Below are 18,644 nucleotides of genomic sequence, written 5' to 3' on the forward strand. Positions count from 1 at the left end.
CCAAGACGCCTCCTTAAGGGCCTAATACAGAACTCCAAAAGGGAAAGGCAAGAATCCAAATGGTCTCCCTCTTGGCTCTTTTCATACACTTTCTGCCAAGAAGGATTTTGAAGTTATTCCCTCTTCAAGCTTTGTGAAATGACTAGAGCCACCTTGGGGAGGGGAAAGAGATAAGGAAAATGATCGAATTTGAGGGCTATGGGTAGAAAGAGATAAAGGGTTGTCAAAAAATAATGTTCAGCATTCTAAAACTATACTGGCAAAATGAATGTTCCCAAAGCAAAAGGAATAAACAGATTTTAACTCCCTTGGTAAGGTGTAGACAACAAAGGCACAGTTTTCTTCTTGCCAGTTGTTAAAATGTCTTCCCAGGGGAAAACGGGAACTCCATCTGCCCTTTCTCCTAAGGTTCCCTATATAACAAACCAGGGTATCTGGAGCATGAGGGACACCTCAAAACAGCTGTACTGGAAAGTCTTCAACTAATCTGAATGATAGTTTCTCCATAGCTGCGTAGTCCAGCACCCTACCCTTAGTCTTCCCAGCATAAGCACCCTAGCTCCTCCCATAACTGCTGGAGGCTGCCTGCAGTTAGGACAAAACTGCATACAAATGACTGGAAGGAGGGGACTATGAAATCAGGTGAGGAACCAATGATCACACCCACTTCCTTCTTAAACAATGTCTGCAGTTCACAGGCCCCATGTTTTTGGATGATGATGACCTAAAGATGACCACTCTTTGACTTGGGCAATAAAGTCTTACAACACCAGAACTAGAACCTTCTGGGCAAGTATAAAATATGCATAGCATTATAGCATTCCCCCAGGAAGAAATTTTCCATAACTTTCATAAAATTTTGAAATTCTTCATAGATCTTTCCATAAATCAGAAAAGGTAAAGGATTTATTCAGTCACTCAAGACTTTATCTAAGAAAAAAAAATTAGATCCCAGTAAAAGGGAGTCACTGGGACTAGAGCAATGAGCAAGACTGTTCTATATCCCTGTCTTTTAGAGGTGAAAATACAATAATTTTTAGAGGTGAAAATACAATAGTTTGCATGCTGGATGGGGATGAGAGACACAGAAGAATAAAGCAGCCAAGAAAAGTGAAAATTAGAGATTAGGAGAAATGCTTTATTATTTATGCATGGAAAGCAAAGGCCTTGTAGGGTAGCTGCACTGCACAGATGGCATGTGACAAAGATGCAGAGGAAAGGAAAACAAGACACAGGCATACACTGGCCAGGAGATTTCTGAATGTGGAGAACTGGCCCAAAGCAGAGCATCCCTGGGAAAGGGCCACTAAGCATAGACTACATGAAAGGGAACTGTAGAAGATAGTCCTGTTAAGGGTCAGAGTGTGTGTAACAGAGAAGTAGGGCCTGGAGACAGCACTAGGGAATTCCATGTGAAAGACACTACAGAGAAGAGGTTGGAAGCCCTTTCCCCTGTTTACCAGAACTGTCAGGCTTCACTGGGGGGATTATGACCTGAAATTTGGTTTAAATAGAGGGCAAAGAGGTCACCATAAGCAAACAATCCTTGCCAAGGGGTCGTCCTGCCCATCATTGTCTCAGCTCCAGTCCCTCCTCGAGGTGGACTGGAAAGTTTTCTGAACTTGTGAAATCTCTTCTGGTAGGCAAGGTCCTCTTCTAGCTAAGTCCACTTTCCCCTTCTTCCTGAATGAGATTCCTGTGGAAATTCCACTTCTCTCAAAACCATTGTTTTGAAAGCCTGATAGGCAAAGAAGGAGACTGAGATAGTTGCTCGAGATTTCAGTGTCACCAGCTGCTGGGTGGTGGTAGTGCACATGTTTAGTCTCAGCACTAGGGAAACAGAGGCAGGCAGATCTCTATGAGTCTGAGTTTGAAGCCAGCCTACTCTGCAGAGTGAGTTCCAGGACAGACAGGACTACACAGAGAAACCCTGTCTCAAAAATCCAAAACAAATATATTTCAGTGTTGGGAATGTTAGTTAGCTTTGAGATACCAATTGAACATCCCAGATGTTAAAATTTTGGACATAGCTAGGTACAAGAGCTGAGAAGTCTGAACTAGAGGTTGGAATTTGGGAGTGAACAATGGGAAGATGCTATTTATAAGTACTGGATAAGAACACTAAAGGAGTGGGGATGGGGGTATGAGAAGGTCCTAAGATTGGGATAAGAAGGAAAACAGTAAGACTAGTAGAACCCAAGCAAGATGACTTGGTTGACAAAGGAAGAAAGCTCTGGAAAAAATTCTTCAGGACAGCAGTTAGGCACAGGAATCACATGAATTTAGAGTCACACATGGAATGCAGGAAGGCCAGAGAGGGCTGCAAAGAGCAGAAGCCAGAGGGTTAGAGAGGCAATGGGGGAGGAAGTGATACAAGGTTGAAAATATTCCTGTTTTAAAAACTTGTACTGTGGAATAGATGGAGAAATGGAAAAAGAGCCAAAGGGAGACTAGTCAAGTTTTGTAGACACACCTGTACATAAATATGTATATATGAATTTAGAATAAGTTTGCTGCTATGACTAACTGAACAGAATATTGTTTAAATTTCTTAACAGGCCTAACCTATTTTCTTTAATTTCTGATTTTTAATGATGTGTTCATTTTTGTGGATGTGCCAAATTAACAGCTGGTAAAGAACAAAAATCACACTTTTCATTTTTAGTACAAGTGACCTCCTTATCCATGGGTTCGGCATCTGTGCCTGAACCAATCTCAGAGCAGGGGGCCGAGCAGAATCTATACTGGGGTGGTGAGATGATTCAGTGGGAAAAGCCAACACCGGTAAACTTGCTGACCTGAATTCATTCTCTGGGATGTACACAATAGAAGGAGAGAACTGACTTCGGCAAGTTCTCTTCTGACCACCTGTGTGCTATGGCTGTGTGTAACATGTACTTTACAGAAGTCATCACTCCCTAAATAAAGATTGTACCTAGCTAAGACACTGGAGTGGGTCTTACCAGTGTTTGTAAGATGACTTAAACCACTCAGTCACTGTTTGGAGACTACACATAAATAGAATGCATGACATTTTGAACGAACCCTTTCTAATATTCTGCGCTCAAGTTCCCTCTAACACAAATGGACAGCTGGATCTCCTGTCACTGATTCTGCAAGATCATGATCAGCATTGAATTTTAGTATATGTAATTTAGTGTGTATATAATATAAATTATATATATGTAATTTTGTGATTACAGGAAATTTGTTTGTGTGTTCTTTCAGCTCACTCTGAAAAACAACATTATGTAAGATTTGGCGATACACATAATGGTGACAATTCTTACAAAGAACATTCTGTAAGCAGGCAACACAAAACTAGGGGCTGATAATATGCCCAAGTTAAAAAAAATCATTCTTATTTTATTTGCTACGTCCTAGAACACTAAAACCCGTCCTCTGTCCCTCTCTCTGTCCTTCTTCCTCCTTCTTGTCCTCCTCTTTCTCCTTCTTGCCAGAGGGTCATGTTGTTAAAGCTGGCCTCAAACTCTCTATATGGTCAAAGAAGACTCTGAATTTATAATCTTCCCACCTCCTGTGTGCTGCAATTACAAGATGCACCACCATGCCAAATTTATGAAAACCCAAGATTTTGTGCATGGTAATCAAGTATTCTACCATCTGAGCTATATCCCTAGCACTCTAATGGATACCTTTAATGAAAATTTTAAATTTAGCCAGGTCAGAAGAATAACCACAACATTATAAATCCCAGCGCAGATAATACTATTAGGGTTCAAACTGTGTCCTCCCAAATGATGTTGTGTTCTTGACTTCTTGTATCTGTGAATATGACATTACTTGGAAATCTGGTCTTCACAGGTGATCAAGTTAAGATAAAGTCAGTAGTGAGGCCTACTCTAACATGCTTATTTTATATATAAAAAAAGAACAACTTGGGCATTGAATAAAAAAGAAGGAAAGACATGACTGTTGAGGAATAATCTTTCTGTACAGTATAAAGATTTGTCACTCAGATTGGTTTAATAACAACATGAATGGTCAATTGCTAGGCAGGGTATTTGGGGCAGAGAAGATGCTTGGAAGAAGGGAAGAGACATGAGGAACACCATGAGATACAGAGAAAGCAGGACATGTAGAAGGAGAGGTAACAAGCCCTGAACAGTGCAACAGCACATAATTAATCAAAATGGGTTAGTTTAAGTTATAAGAGCCAGTTAGAAGCAAGCCTAAGCTATTGACCCTGCTTTTATAATTAAGAAGTCTCTACATGGTTATTTGGGAACAGGCTGGAAGGACTGAAACATCTGCCTATACATGACTGCTTCTAGGTACAGTGGAGGAGAATTGTATTATAAATATGTAGGAGAGCATAATCAGAGGTAGGCACATTTGGGAGTCCAAAGGAAACATTATCAGACTAAGCTGGGCCATGTGAGAGAGGGAGAGGGCAAGGGAGAGAGAGGAGAATCAGCACTCAGTTGGCCAAATGTCCAAAAGCAGTGGATAACTAAAATGTCTGGATCATATAGGGAAGAGCTTCTGGGAGAAGGACAGCCTGGTTCCTGGGCTGGAGAGTTCAGGGTAGATGGTGGGGTATGCCAGGCATACCATGTAACAAGTAGGGACTGAGAGATACTGAAAGAACCTAGAGGCCAGGTCCAGCTTTGGTATGTTAAATAGGCACCTCAGCCTTTTGTCCCAGATTCGAAACTTAAGGGCATAAAGACAAATACACAGAGACAGACATGAAAAGAGAGACAGACTACCTTGCTGATCATCCGACCGCCAGTGCAGTACTTTCAGCACTGCAATGAATTAAACTACAGTTTCAAACGTATAACTTATGACAGTTTGTTATGACAAGCTTAGAAAATGAATATAATTAGAAAACTTAGTACATAGGCTCTATTGTATATGTTTCTAAAAACATTAAATAAACAAAGTTAACACACAGAGAGAATATTTTATTTTCTTAATTCTATATGAAAGATAAAAACGAGGGACTGTTAACACAGGAACTGAATGTCCTAGGTGCCTTAAACATTCATTTGACTGGAAATTAATTTTCTATGGAGTTAGGGTGATTGCCTACTTTAAATAAATTCATTGTTGATTTCAGGGTATCTAAGCTGGTTTGTTCTTTGGGAAGAGAATTTATCAACATTAACTCATTCAAGAGGGTCTTGCTTCTTTACAGGGGCTTCAGCTTCAAGCTCAAGCTCCCCTAGAGCAGTAGCATGCCAAAGAGAGTCCAGTTGGAGCCATGGTCCGTATGGCCCACCTTTAGGTGGGGACATGTGTTGATTTTTTTTTTAAATCATTTTCATTGAGAAGTAATTCACAGACCACAAAAGTCTCTCCAAGTGTACAATTCAATGAATTCAGAGTTTGTGCAACCCTCAGCAAAATCTAAGTTTAGAACAGTCAGGACTCCAAGCAGCAATCTTTTACTCATTAGCAATCACTTCCCACGTCCTCTCTATCCCAGCCACAGGAAGTTACTAATCTAATTTCTGTCTCTAGGTTTGCCTCTTCCAGACATTTGCGATTGTCCTTTTTCTGGAATTGAACCTTGTGTAGTCTCTGGGGATCAGCGACTGCCATTTGGCAGAAATTTTCAAAAAGTCCATCCACTTTGTAGACAGAGACGGTGCTTAATCTTTTTTTTTAATTGATTAGCAATATTTGCTAACATAAATATGTAGCATCTGCTTTATATTAATCAATGAATAAACATTTGTGTTCTCCATACATTTGAATAGTGGGAATCATGTATTTATAAACAGGTGTGTACTTCCTTTCCTGTGGACATAAGTTTTCATTTATCTAACATCATACTCAACAGGGGAGTTGCTGGCTCATCTGTTAACTCTTCCGGAATTTGAGGAAGTGTTAAGGTAGTGTCCATGGTCACTGTCTATGGTACACTCCCATCAGCAATGAGTGACAGTCTCACTCCCTATGTGTCATTTCCAACACTTGTTTATCCATTTTGAAAATTACAAACATTCTAGCAGGCAAGAAGTGGCATCGAGTGGTTTCAATTGGACTCTGATGTTGAAGGTGTCTTCAGGTGTTTATTAGACACTTTTACAACTTTTACACTGTTTTTGTTTGAGACCCAGTTTCATGCAGCCCAGACTGACCTCAAGTGTCTTTCACATCCTCATGAGGTGACTAGAGGCTAGGGAGTCTCTGCATCACTGTAGGCTTTAAGAAAAGGTTTACTTACTAAAGAGACCGATGCCCATTTTGAAAGTGAGCGCTTCATCTTCACTACAGACCTCTGGGAAGGGACTTTGTATGACTGCTTGTAGATTACGTTCTCAAAGATTTGATCAATCACACCAATGTAATAAAACCTCTGTTATAAAACAAATAGCAACAATCCCCACTCCCATCAATAAATGGAGGGGAGGTTTTAAATTGTTCTGAATACACCCAAGCTTTGGGAACATGGAGCCCCTGGACATGTATGGACAGTTATCTGGCATTCAGAGTCCTTTCAGATCTGGCTGTAAGAATTCTTCATCTGCCTGTTTATGTATCCTTTCTAATAACTAGTAAAACATAAAGAAAGTGGCTTCTGAAGTCATGGGAGCTGTTCCAGCAAATTATAGACTCTTAAGAGTGACTGCAGAAGGACCAAATATATAGACATTTGCTTAGAAGTATATTATTGGAGATCAAAACAGGGGCAAACTCCTAGAACACAAACTCAAGTCATGGATGTGATGATAACTCCAAGCCCACAGTATGGAATTTAATTAAACTGTTGGATATCTACTTAGTGTCAGAGAGGAGGAGAATTGATGGCTAATGTTGGGCAAAAAAGTCTTTTTATGTTTTTTTCTTTTCATGATTAAATTTATAAGAACTTTTAAAATACGTTCTTCATAGAAGTGTATTATCAGACACGCCATTTGCAAATGGTTTTTCTCATAGCAAAGGCTATTTTTTTATTTCCTCCTCTGGATTGTTTCATCTGAAAAGCCTTTAATACTGATGAAGCTTGATTTACATCTAGTTTTTCATCTATCAAGTACATGTGTACTTGTATTATACTCAGGAAACAATTTCCTAACCCATAGTCACGGTATTATTCATGATTTAGATGATTTCCATAATTTTTAACTTTTAATTTTTTACATTTATTTATTTATCATCTGTGTGTGTGTGTGTGTGTCCCCGCACCCATGCACACGCTCACATGGGTTCACCTGTGTGTGCATATGTGGATGTATACTAGGTATTAGAAATGTGGCCGTCAAAGGACAACTCGCAGCCGTCAGTTTTCTCTACCAGAAATTGAAATCAGGTTGTCAGGATTTGTGGTTGCACTCTTATCCTAGAGCCATCTCCTCAACCTTTCCCTAACTTTGGCTTAACCTTTTAAAGTTGTTTTTTTCTTTCAAGATTCCTTTTGTTAGTGTGCAAGCCACTGCATGTGTATGGACGTCAGAAGACAAACCAAGGGTGTCTGTTCTTTCCTTCCATAATAAGGGTTCTGTGGACCAAGCTCAGGTCATGGAACAGATGCCTTTACCACCTGAGTCATGGCAATATTCTTACAGTATATTCTGAGTTTTGGACTTGTTTGACCTAGAAGTCCACCTACCATTTTATATACGTGTGTGTGTGTGTGTGTGTGTGTGTGTGTATATATATATATATAAATGTGTATATATAGATATACATATATGTTCCATTTGGCTTCTATATTATTGCCAAATAAAAACTGATTTATTATAATAATCTAGCTTCCAAATTTTGTATCTGGCAGTCAGAAGTATCCACCATGAAAGACAGATCTATATTCTGCACAGGATACACACTAAACTCCAAGTCTGAGGTCAGGTAGATGGGTGTGATGTCTACTACAATGCTATGAACTGTTAGGTATCTGGACACATTCAACTAGCTGTGCCGGTTCCCTTTCATCAAGAAAATTGGGAAGAGAGCTATATTTTTTTTTTCTCACCAGCGAGGAACTATGAAAACTAAGAACACAGCCATGATAACCAAGGAACCATTGTTAGGATATATTTACAACAATCAAGATTTTGCCTCTTAAAGCCAATTCTGAAATTGCAGAAGGCAAAAAGCCTCAAAGAAGCTGACAGAAAGGGACCGATTAGCTTGCTCATCCGCAGCATGGCTCAGACAGAGGGCAAACCCAAAGCTTCTCAGGAGACACTGATGGTGAAAGGGGCTGTGCAGTCAGAGACTGTCCTTCCCTAACCATGGGGCCTCTCTGCAGATTATAGTGATTGTCCATGTCCATAAAGTCTCCAGCAAGGATTGGCAGGAGTAGCCTGACTGTAAATGATAAAAATTATATCGGACAGATTAAACCTTGCCAGTCAAGAGAAGGAAAACTCTTATTCATTTCTTCCTTCAATTACTGCTGTAGCTGATAAAGGAAAAAAAAAAAAAAGACTCCACTGTGAAAAAGCTCAATTAAAACGTGGTGATGCATGAGTATCATTCCTAATTAGTGATGTCTTGGAAATCAGCCCGACAAAGACACAAAGGAGCCCCTGAATATTACGCTTATAGGAAATATCAAGATCAAGATCAAATGCCTTTAAGCTGCTTCAATCTAAACACCCCATCCCAACCTATCTCCTATCCAATTCCTGTCTCATCTGATCCCTAGAGCCAACATTGGTTTGGGTGTTGATGAAAGATTTTTTTTTCTTTGACTTCTTCCCTTTTCTCTAATAATAGAGTGACCTCCTTAAAGTATATTGTTTTAAAAAAAAAGTATAAATATAATTACATCAGGATTGAAGATAAACATGCAAACCATCTTTGAAGCAAATGAAACTCTTCTTTTTACCTGCATTTATGGGTTGTACGTGTGCAGACACTTGGCACAGTGAGCGAGCAGAGGTCAGAGGACAGCTAGAAGACGCAGGGTCTCTCTTTCTACTGTCTGAGTTCCAGGGATCAAAGTAAAATCATCAGGATTGGCAGCAGGACCTGAGCCATCTCAGCAGCTGGAAACAGCACCGTCTAAATCTCTATCCGAGGAGGTATCTGTAGTTCTCACCCCGGAGCGGGGTCAGAATCCCACAGTACTCACAACACCTTCTATGGAACGTGTTTGCCGAGGCACACCACATGTCCTCCTCTTCCTTCTGTGACTGTGTCTATGAAGATCCTATCTGCCTTCATCGAAGCCCGTCTTCAATTAAAAACAAGCTAAGTAGGCTGTCTACTGAAAACTCTGTCAGAGGTCTCATTAATCTTCATTCAAGTGTAAGACTGTCACCTACCCAGTTGTCCCTCCCATTTTCTAAATTACAGCTGAGTCTACAGCCAGAGGACCCCGGATACTTTTGATCTCAACTAACTAGATCATAGTTTGTGGCTGAGAATACTTAATTCTTTGGAAAGAGGTTTGATTATTGACTGTCATTCGGGGGTATGCTGCACACACATTTCATGGTTAGTAGCGATGGCTGGCCTTTTATAAATGCCAAAAGATGCATGCGTCAGTCTCAGCCTCACCCATATACACACGCTGTGGAGATCCATATGTTCAACTACTGGCCAATGGAGAGAAAGTACCAGTCATTAAGGCATTCCGTCCTGAAGCACAATGAAGTCGACTCATCAGAAACTCGCTAAAAATAGACAGCTCTGATTGTAATCAGAGAGAATGTGCATTTCTGTTTATCTTAGTGTTCTGTCTCATTTTCATTTTTTTTATGGGTCTTGTTCCTTTAGATTCTGCCTATCCAACAACTGCTGAGTCCCCTTTTGATGCTGCTGCTGCTGATTCTCTGGATCCTGACCATCCGTTTAGCTCTCGCCAATCGCTAGGCCAACACACAAGGCTGCATGCAGCCTGTGGGATCTACTCATTTTCTTTGTGAGTATCTCGTGTGTTTGTAGAGGGCTTTTGGTCTGGTTTTAGAAGACAGGCCATCTTCCACACCAGCCTGTAATAGAGGATCTCTAGAGTAGAGAGTGCCAGTCACTGTTACCAAGGGCAAAAGACTACATCCATGCTTTGCTTTCTTCATCTTTCAAAGATTTGCTTTCTTTTTTATGTGTGTGTACATCTGTGTGGTATGGATGTGTGTGTTTGAATGTGTACAGATACACATGTGAAGGTGTGCATGTGCCTCTGTGCTCAAATGCCTTCGAGCTGCTTCAATCTAAATACCCCATCCCAATCTATATGATGTCCAACCATAGGTGGACATCAATCCATCTCCACTTTATTTCAAGAGGCAGGTCCTTGTTTGAAGCCAGAGTTCAACAAAGTTTAGCTAGACAGCTTGCTCTGGTATCCGCTGGCCATTCTTTTGAAACAGGACTATACACAAGCTTTCCTGCCCATACAGCATTTACAAGGCTGTTGGAACTCTAAATACTGGCCCTCATTCTTGTACTGCAAGCATTTGATACACACTGCTATCTCCTCAGATCTTTTCTTTCTTCTCTTACCAGGTTGTGGCCCCAACCCTGGGATTCTATGTAACCTTGGACTTCAGCACAGACCCCAGCAGGAAGGACCACAGACACAGATATAGCCCTCAGTTTTAGCTCTGGCCCAGATCATAGCATTGGGTAGCAGAGCAAGCCACTCTGATCTGAATGCCCCCAGCTGCTTCATCACCCTTGAACACCTGGGCTCAGGTGGTTAGCATGCTCCTGGGCATCCTCACAGTCCTTGGTGGCAACAGGAGCCAAATTCATCAGTTCTGATCCTGGCTGCTATAAGAGCCATGGACCCAGACATGGCCCTTGGCAGCAGCCTGGGACTGGATGACACCATGGCCCTACAGTCTACCCAGATGTGTATGACTCCTACTGTAACATTGCTCCACAACTCTGAGGCCATAGGCTATGGCCCAGATCCGGGGCCTCAATGTGGGCCCTAGAGGAAACCTGAGTCACAGACTTCAACATAGACCCAGCCACAGTTGGACCACTAACCCAGACATGGCCCCAGGCAGCAGCTTGGCCCTGTCAATATCCTGGTTCCAGGTGGAAACCTTGGGACCTCAGAGCAGGATTTTTCTGGCAGCAATATGGCTCCCAGACACCAACAGGGCCAGGGGTTGAGGTCTAGACTCCAGGTTCCATGTGTTCTTTGGTGGTAGCATGGGCCATGAACTTCAACACAGATATCGGCCATGGACCCAGACATTGTCCTCACCAGCAGCCTGAGTCTGACTGTCACCATGGCCCTATGCGACCACTAAGGCCACACAGATTGGCATGGCTCCAGTGGCAGTTGGCACCACCAACACAGCCCCAGGTGGTGGCCCAGACCAGTGGAATCATCATGGCTCTCAATGGCAATAGGAGCCTTGGACATCAACACAGACCCTGACTGCAATAGGGCCACAGACCCAGACATGGCCCTCAGGTGCAGCCCTCACTGGATGACACTGTCACCCTGGCACTGGGTAGTAGTATGTGTCACTCAGGTCTGTATGACCTCAGATGCAATATGGCTCTTGGTCACCAACATAGTCTCAGATGACTGATCAGGTCCTGGGCACATGGCATTTGGTTGCAACAAGAGTCACAGATACTGACTCAGACTCTAGCTGCTATAGGATCAGGGACCCACACGTGGCCCCTGGCAGCAAGCCAGCCTGAGCATTACCATGGTCCTGGGTGGCAAGGGGACCTCACCCAACAGCCTACTCCTCACTGCCTTCTCCATGACTCCAGGTGTCCTCCAACATAAGCCTACTTCTCCCCACCTTCCTGCCAGCCAGGGCTTTGAAGATCCAGCCTGGCCTGTGGCTGACTAGCCCCTCCTTGAGCAGAACTTCACTAGGGGGCACTTGGGTATCTTCCTGATAGCTGGGGCCTTAAGCACAAGTGTGAGTGTTTGTTTGTTTTGTTTTTAAATGCAGGGTCAGCATTGTAGGACTTTCCACTATCGTTGCTTAGTAGTAACTGACACCTTGACAGAATCTAGACATCACCTGGGCCTCTACACACATTTGCAGAAGATTATCTTGATTGTATTGATTGAGGTAGAACGATCAGCCCACTGTTGGTGGCACCACTCCATGGCTAAGATCCTTCATGAGTAGAGAAGGGACCCGAGCATCTGTTGGTCTCTGCTTCATGGTTGTAGATGTGGTATGAGCAGTGGCTTAAGGCTCTCGCTACTTTGACTTCTCCACCAGAAAAAAAAACTGTACCCTTTCTCCCTGAAGTTGCCACAGTCAGGATATTTTAGCACAGCAAGAAGAAGCTGAGACACCCACCCACCCCAACAACTAATGTGTTCCTATGGGGTGCCCACAGCCAGCCAGCAGCTTGATTTTCTTTGCAGCGCTCTCCCATTCCCCATTTTAGGCCATCTGCTTTGGCTGAAGGCCCAGCTATTTCTGAAATGTTCTGTTTCCTCTAAAAGGATTTTCTAGAGCTCCCACAGAAGTACTTCCAGCATATTCCCTCTTCATGGTCTTTCAGCCTTCCATATCCTGCTTTCAGAACAGAAAAGCACCGTTTCAACTGCTGCTGCGGGTTGGGAGGCCACTGAGGGGCAGACCTTTAGCTGCCATAGACATGCTGATGCCCTTGCTTCCGACCAACAGACCTCCCACTGTGGGGCCACTTATGTTACAGGAAGTGGTGTCACTAGGTCCTGCTATGATTTATCTCTACCTTTTGACATGGAGCCTTGGCGGTTAAACTGCTTTGAGTTGGTCCCGACTGGTGGATATTTTCACGTTGCCTAGGGGCTGAACTGAACAGTCAGCAATTGCAGTTTCAAGCACCAAATATTTCACAGCTGCTCATTTTCCAGATCATTCTTGGTGCAACCAAGGGGAAGGAGGTGAGTGTGTGTGTGTGTGTGTGTGTGTGTGTGTGTGTGTGTGTGAGTGCAGGATGTGTGGGAAGGGAACCTGGGAAGGCAGTGTAGAATATCATTCGTCAGCATCTGTCTTTCAAAGCTGCTCTAGTTTTTTGGGTTTGTTTCCATAGAAGCAAAGTGGCAAGGCTGATAAAGTCAAACAGAGCAGTCATATAAAGAAGTTTGTGAATTAAAAAAGTTTATTTTATTATGTTTTTCATGTGTTATGGGCCTTTTACCTTCACATACGTCTGTGCCCCATACGTGGGCCCTGTGTCCGATGAGGCCAGAAGAGAGTATCAGATCCCTAAGAACTGGAGTGACAGATGGTTGTGAGCCGCCATGTAAGCACTGAGAACCAAACCTGGGTTCCTGGAAGAGAAGCCAGTGCTTTTAACAACCAAGCCATCTTTCCAGCCCTGGCTTGAGCCATTTTTTTTTTAATTCAAATTAAATTCACAGTCCCTCCTAGCTGGACCTTCCCGGGTTGTTTGGATTTTTGTGGGATGCAGCATAGCAAGGGGGCTGTTTTCAAGCACAGCTTGTGTAAATACAGGTTGGATAATGTTAATTTCCCTCTGAGGTTCTGTGACCCTTTTATTCCCTTGAATATGTCCATTCCGGCCACACATGAGTGTGGTGCCGTGATTTTGAACCTTGATCTATCTTATATTTAAAGGTGTATAAAATGACGTTCTCTAACTACTGAAGCACATTGCTTTGTAACCCCCGCTTCTTAAACTCAAGCTTGTAGTTATACAAATGATTTCCTGAGAAAATGTTTCCTGATGCTGCAAGTACATCTTCGCCAGGAAATGACTTTAAGGTGATTGTTTAAGTAAGATGTAACATGGTTTTGAAATCTTTGAAGTGGAAAAAGCAAAGTACTATATGAGTGTGACACACAGATGCACGCATTTATCAAAACTCATGTTCATTTCATTGTGGATATATTTTTACCTTTACAAAGACATAAATAAACAGGAAACTCTGAAGAATAATCCGTGTGCTGAAGTATTCAGGTGAAGGAAATGTGTTGATAGCTATAAATTCCTGGTTTTAAGCCTTCAAAAGTAGACGGAGAGGTATCTGATCAAGCAAAAATAGGGACATGATAATTATAAAATTGAAGTTCTGGTTTTTACAGATGCAATGTTTGTGTCTCCTTAAACTTTTGGCTAGAAGTCTAGCTCCCTGTATGAGGTGCTCACCGGCTCATGAGAGCAGAGTCCTGATGAACGGAATCAACCTCCGTTGAAATGGGACCACAGGGACCTTCTGTGCCTGTTTTGCTCCAGAAGAGCATGGTGACAAAGTGGCATCTACTCAGGGGACACTGCAAAGCTGATACCTTTCTTCTGGACTAAAGCAACCTTCAAAATCACAAGGAAAAAAATTTTCTTATAAGTACCCAGTTGAATACAACTTGTTACAACATGTCCAATGAACTAAAACATGTGTATAGATAATGTCTTTATAATTTCTCAAGTTTTTCTGCATACTCAAAAGTTGTTTGTCAGTGGATGGAGAGATAGCTTTGGTTCAGAGTACTTGCTGCTCTTCCTAAAGCCAATACTTGAGTTTCCAGCACCTATTTCCTGCTCCCAACTGCCTATTACTCTTACTACAAGGAATCTGAACGCTCTTCTGGCTTCCAGGGACATTGTACTCCGATTTTCATATCACACCCTTGCATACTCAAAATTAAACATGGTTCAAAACAAAAAAAAATTGTTTATCATCATGGACAAAAGATACTCAGCAGCTGGAATTGGGAAGTCTGAGTACTGGTTCCAGTATGGATATGCACAACTATAAAATACAATCTAGGCTTCCCATTTATCAGACCTCCCTAGCTGTAAGATAAAAATCCTGTATGTGTTGCTTTGTGTGTGGTAATCTATTATTTCTAATTTAAAAAAAAAAACATGGATCAGAAGGTCAGAGCCGTTTTATTCACAGAAAAATTTGGATTCTCATTTTATAGTCCAAAGGAACTATTGAAAATCCTGTTGTCCAACACGTTGCCAAACAGGAAGTTCTACTGCATCTTGCTGATGGTCTCCTGTCTCAGTGGAAACCCAGAAACACGGCAGACAGGAATTATCTTTCCAAGTATTCAGCTGTGAAGATTGGTCTTAATAATTGGATGGACAAATTAGATGGCTGTCCAAAGTACTCTAATTATTTTGATCTGATTGTATGATTTATACAACCCTGTAGTATAACACTCAGCAAAATGGCCAGACACCAAGGCAGTAAGATTTGGGAACAGTCTGAAGGGTGGCCTTTCTTTTCATTTCCTTTTCTTACCTCAAAATATCTCCTATTCCCAGGTCAAAGTGTCCACAAATGTGAGTTAAGCAAATGATTGGGGCTTAGTTCTTTTCCTGTGTGCATGCGTGTGTGTGTGTGTGTGTGTGTGTGTGTGTGTGTGTATCCATACATGCGTTTGCAACTGTGTACCTATGGAGGTCAGAGGTTTTCTTCCTCAGTCTCTCTCCTCCTCATTTTTGAGAGGATCTCTCACCATCTAAGCTATACTACTTCCAGGGAGCTCCCAGGATCCTCCTATGTCCACCTCCCTCTAGGTTTTCTCTCAGTACTGGGGCTACAGAAACACACCACTATCTCTTCTTTTTACAAGGATATGCGTATCTCAACTCAGGTTCTCATTTTGTATAGTAAGTACTTTTCGCAAGGAGCCTTATCCCCAGCCCAAGGCTTACTTTCTCATTAAAGATTCAGCTAGTTCTAGAGTCAGTAACAAAGTATGGTGAGGTATTCAAGTACAAAGACCAGAGTGTATGGGCTTCTCTGATCATCTAAAGAGCCTGGAAGAGATCTTTCAGGAGGAAGCCCTTGGAATCCTGAAATGACTGAGCAGGTGGGTGAGAGAAGCAGTTCCTACAAAATGAAGACCCGAGCAGACCAGAAAGAACTACACTAATGAAGCGACTACTGGCTGGGCCAATTCAATTAGAGGTTCACGCAACCTTTTTCTGTAAAGGCTCAGAAGTGAATGTGTCCTGTTTCGTAAAATACAGTCCTTGCTATAAACAATCCACTCTGCCATTATAATAAGCAAGCAACCACTGACAATATGTACACAAATGTGCATAGCTATGTGGCCTTGAAGCTTGGTCCACACATACTGAAATGAAATTCTCTCCAGTTTTTACATGTCATGAAGTTTTATACTTCTTTGGGCATGTTTTTTTTTCCAGCACCAAAAGTACTGATAACTGTTACCAGCTTACAACCTTCCTGGAAGCAAGCTCTGCCTGCATTTGGCTTTAGGTTCTAACCTGCAGAACACTGCACCAGTATGCACAGACTCCAGACGCAGAGGATAGCCAAACTGCTTGGCATACATGTTTCCAAGCAGAAGCAGTAAAAGGCTTGCCCTAAACCTTTTCCCTCTGTCCTTATCTCAAGAACAAGAAAAAAACAAAAAACAAACAAACAAACAAAAACACATACTCTCACCTACACCTTATTTTTAAAATGACTTTGATTTCTTAAAGGATTCTCTTTTTTCCACTTTCTTTTTCCCTCTCCCTCTCTGCCTTCTCTTTCTCACTGTGCTAGCTTGTTCCCCTGCTAATAAATTTTGCTTTTACTGCCAGAAGCATTACAGGGCTTGACATTTTTAGTGAGGGTGCTGAGATTTTTGCAGCTTTTGTTTATAGCTTGCCTTTTCTCCATTCTGGACAACCTCAGACCTTCCTAAATGAAGGATTGATGCTAACACAGCATGACCCACACCTGGAAATCTATTAACAATTAACAGCCAGTAAAAACAGATGACTCCAAGTCCCCAAGGCTGCCAGCTTCGTGGGATGTAAGGGACAGTCCACAGTGCCAAGGAAGTGCACAGGACTAATTAATCTAGCAATTCCCATACCTGGCATGTAAAACTCCACACTGGCCACAAATACTGTTGGTTTAAACATAGTCATGGTTCTATGGTGCATGTTAGTTTGTAAAGACAAACCGATACATGCGAGCAAGGAGGGTGGCTGCCAGCGCTGCCCATTGTATTGGAACACAGCAAGAACAAGGATTTCTCACCAAAATGCAACTCACTGAATTCGTTCCTTCTGAAAGGATGTGAGGCCAGCAGAAACTTACTTCTTCATGAGAACAGTCCCCAAATCAAGAGTAGTATTTGCCAAAAGACACTGTTTCCAAAAGAAGGAAAGAGTGGCTGTGGAGATGGCTCAGCAGTTTAAGGGTTCTTGCTGCTCTTGAGGGAGACAAGAGTGTGATTACCAGCGCTCATATCACGTAGCTCACAATCGGTTATGTGTACATCCAGGACCAGGGAGAACTGACCCCAATTTCTGGCCTCTCCAGTCACTTGCACTCACACAGGAAGATATAAGCATGCGTGCACACACATACACACACACAGACAAGTGTGCATTCCCCCCCCACATTATTGAATATATCTTAAACAGAGGAAACAATTAAAGAAACATTCATGTGACATTCCCAGGCACTGGAGTAGGATGCACAGACATGGAGACAATTAATTTATTTTCGGAAATCCAGATGAGGCACAACTTACAGAAGTTAAAGGGCAGATTTTTGGAAAGGACCAGTTTTTAGTGCTATAAATAAAACTTTGACAGAGATGAAAGTGGGAATCCTTGCTGGATTCTCAATTCTCAAGTCAAACCAGTGTGTATCACAGGGCAAGAATGGCTCTCTGTCTGTAGTTTCTGATAACAACGGGTTAAAGAAAAATCTAACCCTTTATCTAAAAGGCAGAAGACATGATAAGGGGATGGGAGGCTAACACAGGGAAGTCGTGCAGACATTTTCTTCCCCTTTTCAACCATAGAGAGCACCCAGAAGGACAACCAGAAGCCACAGACTTGTCAGCGATCTGGAGAAGCAGTGCCCTCAACGCAGCCTCGTTTACCAATTGGCCCATGTTTATAGCCAGCTTCTCTGGAATGTTGTCGTGAAGTGACAGTTCTAGACCTTGGTGCTGGGCAGTGGTAAGGGTGCTTGCTGTGCATCCAGGAGGATCTGAGTGCAGACGTCCAGCACCAATAGAAAAATCTCAATGTGGCTGCACATGCCTCTAACTTCCCAGCTGGAGAGGAGGACAAGAGACAGGAGGACCTCCAGGACTTGCTGACCCTCAGCCTAGCCAAAGACAGCAGTCTCCAGGCTCTGTGGGAGACACATTCTCAAGGGAACAAGGGAGTGAAGAATAGAGGAGGCCGTCTGCACACACACTCACCCTCCTCCCCAATCACAGACGGTCCGGAGCCAGCTGGAGTATATTCCAATCCATTAGCCTCAGGGGTATTCAGAGGAGGCCGGACAGACCAAGGGAGGCTTGCAGGCTGACAAGACAGCAGACACAGATCCAGCGGCAGGAGTGTGTGTGGCCTGGCACAGCCGGCCCGGCATGACGATGCATTCTTAATATGCTGCCCCCCTCGTGGCCGCTCTTCATTTGATTCACCTCAGTTGTCGCAGATTCAGCCTCGGTAGATAAAAGGGCCTCCCTTCTTCTATGCGCCATTCACTGGCCCGTGGAAATGGACCATTTTCACAAACTGCTAATTCTGAAAGCCGTCAGTGGATGGAGACGGGAAGGGGCAAAAATACACAGTTTAAAGGCATGCTCTGAATTTGCTAATAGGCAAGCACAGTCCTTCTGGAACTAAAGGAGAATTTTTGATGAAGTACCTTGTGGCAAATTTGAAATATTAGCCTGGGGGCCCCAACAAGACATAATTCACTCCACTGGTGAGAACAAATCTCATTTCCACATCCATACCTCTAAACTCATTACTAACCCAGGGGAAAATGC

The 18,644-nt window shown here is 42.6% G+C and overlaps 1 protein-coding gene across 1 annotated transcript in view; it reads right to left on the reverse strand.

Annotated features, from left to right (window-relative positions):
- Ctnna2 (catenin alpha 2) overlaps nt 1–18,644 on the reverse strand; it is a 983,267-nt gene that overhangs the window by 329,484 nt on the left and 635,139 nt on the right. The gene's annotated exons all lie outside the window — the stretch shown is intronic.

Source organism: Alexandromys fortis, unplaced genomic scaffold (genome assembly GCF_014885135.2).
Source record: "Alexandromys fortis isolate MF-2015 unplaced genomic scaffold, M_Fortis_MF-2015_v1.1 scaffold_105, whole genome shotgun sequence".
In the NCBI taxonomy this organism is placed as follows: Eukaryota; Metazoa; Chordata; class Mammalia; order Rodentia; family Cricetidae; genus Alexandromys; species Alexandromys fortis.